The sequence below is a fragment of the Vombatus ursinus genome, unplaced genomic scaffold, assembly GCF_900497805.2.
Source record: "Vombatus ursinus unplaced genomic scaffold, bare-nosed wombat genome assembly UNPS02014789.1, whole genome shotgun sequence".
Classification (NCBI taxonomy): Eukaryota; Metazoa; Chordata; class Mammalia; order Diprotodontia; family Vombatidae; genus Vombatus; species Vombatus ursinus.
In genome coordinates this window covers 3,535,595-3,539,550 of record NW_020954567.1, presented here as the reverse complement: position 1 = coordinate 3,539,550, position 3,956 = coordinate 3,535,595, and the positions used below count along the sequence as shown (strand labels likewise).

Here is a 3,956-nt window from a genome sequence, read left to right as displayed (position 1 = left end):
GGGGGGGGGGAAGATCCATGATCTCATGCTCTATGGCCCTAATAAGTCTTTCCATGTTTCTACAAATTCTTCATATTTAAGGTTTCTTGTGGCATAACAAAATTCCATTATATTCATATATCATAATTTGTTTGGACATTCTGTAAGTTTAAAATTTTTTTCTAGTTTTTTTTTTTTTTTACTTCTATAAAAGTGCTGGGGCAGCTAGGTGGCACGGTGGATACAGCTTTGGCCTTGGAGTCAGGAGGATCTGAGTTCAAATACGGCCTCGGACACATACGCTTACTAGCTGTGTGACCCTGGGCAAGTCACTTAACCCCACTGCCTAACCCCCCCCCCAAAAAAGAAAAGAAATGAAAGTGCTTCCATGAATACAGCAGTATCTACATCTTCCCTTTTATTTTATATGCCACTTGCATACAATATGCCTTAAATCATAACTTTTGTGTAATAACCAAGACCTTATTGAGGGGGCGCATAGGAGCAAATTATACTACAAAAAATGAAGGTTATTTGTTTGGATGAGAAAGAGAAAGAAAGAGATATATATATGGAGAGAGAGAGTGAGAGAGAGAGAGAAATAGGCCAACTTTTAAGTTTCTAGGAGGTGGTGGTTAGAATCCAATTAGCCAGTGTATTCTGGGGTAATGAGCTGAGGATCAGAGGATTGGGTAGCTGTTATTTCCAGGTCATGTTGGAAAAACCACAAAAGTAGTTGAAGGTAGAATCTATCTGTTGAGCCCAGAGAGTTTCTACCTAATTCTACATATCTCTGAAGCTTAAAAAGTTCATCTCCACAAGGTTGTCCCAGTAGATGTGAAACAAATGGGGAGAGAAACTGAGCTTTCCAGGGCATTATATCATTTATTGGACCTGACTACAACTCCCCACTTATAATGAAAAGGTCTCCTAGGGAAAGACTGTGGAAAATTTTTCTCTTTCTCTTATTTTAAAGCAAGAGAGAGCAGTGATCGTGTCCATCTGGAAGGGAAGAGAAGGGAAGGAAACAAGACACAGACAATAACCCTTGATTGACAAAGAACCATGGAAAAGAAAAACACACACAATTCCACCTATATACATGGGGATCAAGGGTGCACAAGAGACCTCTCCCCTACACACACACACACACACACTCACTCACTCACTCACTCACAGATACTTCAGTACTAATTCCCTCCTAACTTTTTCATCTGGACATGTAATCCATAGCAATAGAATATTTTTCTGATGCAAGGTCCTTAGGGTTTGCTTTCTATTTTTTTGTTTAAAAAATAAAAATGAAAGAAACCCACAAAAAATCTAGATAACTCTTTCTGTGCATGAGTTAAGGAAGAAGAGAAGTAAAGGATAGCAGAAAATGTATGGCCTGAACGGAGGGTCATAGGATCATTAATCTACCACTGGAAAGGGTCTTTGAGGTCCTCTACTCCAACCATCTCATTTTATCTACGAGGAAACTGAGGGCCAGAGAGGTCATGTGTTTTGCCTAAGGTTACACAGAAAGTATATGTGACAAAAAAAAAGTAGCTGGCAGAGGCAGGCTTCCAACTCAATTCCTGTGACTCTAAATGTGGCACTCTCTTATACCATGTTGCTCCAACCAAAGTAAGGATTTGTCAATCCTCACGTCCCACTAGTTTCCACACAATGTCCAAAAAAATGCAAGAAAGGACTTCTTGTCTTTCCTGTCAGGTGAACCCCCTAAGGGGAATTTTATGGTTACATTAACGGTCACAAAGGATGGGCTGCCATGAATGGTTTATAATCTGCATTGTTTCAGGGACTAAGAAAACAGATTAAACCACATATCCATTGGTCTAAGACTGAAAATGGTACCTTTCAACTCTATTTGGCATTTATATTCTATTTCATTATATTTATTCACTGGAATTTCTAAAGTCCTATAGAGAATTAATGGTTAACAAATATTTTACTTTAAAAAAACTGAATATCATTCACCATTTGCTTTAGAGCTAAGAAGAAAAAAAAACTGAATCTAGCCCAAACACTTGGAATCAAAGCCCAGCAATCCCTTGTCACTCTATACTAATGATTTGTTCAAAGAGGGGGACTTTGTTTACATGGCTTATGGGTATTTCTTTTTATTTAGTAAATGTTAATTGCTGTAATAATGAAAAATCTGTTCTGTACAGCATTAATAAGAAGGTTTCCAAGATTATACCAAATACTCCCTTAAATTCAGGTGTGAGTGGCACAAAATAAACACAGAAATAAGGGTATAATGATGCCTTACACAGTAACATGTTGTACTTCCACAAAATTCTCAGGGCTGCCATAGCTTTTAAAGATCTATTCTGTACTGACTCAATTTCATTGTTCATGATCGAAACTATATTTGGTTGGGAAAAGCAAACCTGTGTGAGCTGGACAAAATATTAAATAGCTTTGAAATTGTCATTTTAGTGATCATGCAAGTGAACACTACAAAGAAGAAACTCAGGCTCACTGGGTTGTATTTCTTTTATAATTTGACCAATAAGAAGTTGGTATGTTAGAATCTTAATGTCTTGTAACTTGACTTGTCCGCATTTGTACTCAAAATCCAAAATGAAAAAACTACAAAATACAGAGACTGAAACGGGACGCAAAGAAAGAAGAAGAACAGAAAGAGGGAGAAAAGTGAAACGAGTGAAGCAAAACAGCCTATGTATTTACCAAATAAAACAAATTCTAACGAAAAGAAAAACAAGGAATGAATACAGAAATACCTGATTTTTTAAAGGTTAAGGCCAATCTAACCAAGAGGAGATTGCTTTTTTATTTTAGGAAGAATCACTTGGCTCTGATGGGCCTGGAGCAGGGGCTGGTATCCTGTAATGGTTGCATAAAAAGTATTATATGCATGCAAGTACCTAGAGAATGAACTGAAATATACCAAGAGAAAAGTGGGTACTGGGCTTCCTTGACACTGAATCAGTTCAGCTAGTCAGTTAAAAAAATCCTCCCTACATTAAACAAATAAATGAAAAGGGTGATGTGTCTAAGCAGATCTGATATCCCCTATTTATTGCTGGAAGCTTGCACTCTGGCGAGGAGGAGACAAAATGATTATTTAAAAGCTCCTTTTTATCTCCATGGCACCGTGCAAGACTCAAATGAACCTTTCGCCAGGACACCAGAGATGTTAACATTCATCCTCCAAGATCCAATTTCAACCAGTGGAGCAGTTACCTAATCCAGAAACCATCACATATGATCAGGACCCCGCGCCCCTGATGAGCCCTGCAGGCACCTCCCCCCATGGCCTCCCCCGCTGACTGCATCCCCTGGTGCAACAGCTTGGCCTGAAACAAGGTTGTTAAAGGAACAAGTCGTCTGTTTGTGCAGCACCTATGGGCTTTCAATGTACAGTCACCAACATTTCCATTTTTCTTTTATTCGTCAACTCCAGTGAATTCAGCGTTGGTATGGAACAACCCATGAAAGCATTTACCCAGCTGAGCAAGGGTCCTGGAGCAGAAGCTCACAGTCCTTAAGACTGTCCTGGGGTGCTACAGCATCCCCCTCACAGGACAGCCTTTGTCAAGACAAGGGCTCAGTTTAAACCGAAATTGTAGCTGGCCCTTTGGAAAGCAGCTGTTCATAACAACAGCCCAGATCCCAATGCCAGCCCTGGACTGGATTCTTCTGTAGGATCTGTAAGAGAAAGGGAATGTCATGGCAATGACAGCCAGGTCTTGCGACTGAGGAGTCGCAGCTTTTTTTCACAGAAGGAGAAAAACAAACCAGACCCAAAGGCACAATCAGACTTTAAGGGAGAGGGGTTTGGTGTGGGTTTTGTCCTTGCCTGCTGATGAAACATGTCCAGCTGATCTCCACTAGAGGGAACTGTTTCTTCACAAAGGACCACCTGTGTTAAGGGCGTGTGAGAGATGCTCAGGAGCTGTGTGTGTGTGTGTGTGTGTGTGTGTGTGTGTGTGTGTGTGTGTGTG

At 40.1% G+C, this 3,956-nt stretch overlaps 1 protein-coding gene across 2 annotated transcripts in view; it reads right to left on the bottom strand.

Moving 5' to 3' along the window:
• PBX1 (PBX homeobox 1) overlaps positions 1-3,956 on the bottom strand; it is a 327,785-nt gene that overhangs the window by 61,338 nt on the left and 262,491 nt on the right. The window lies entirely within an intron of this gene.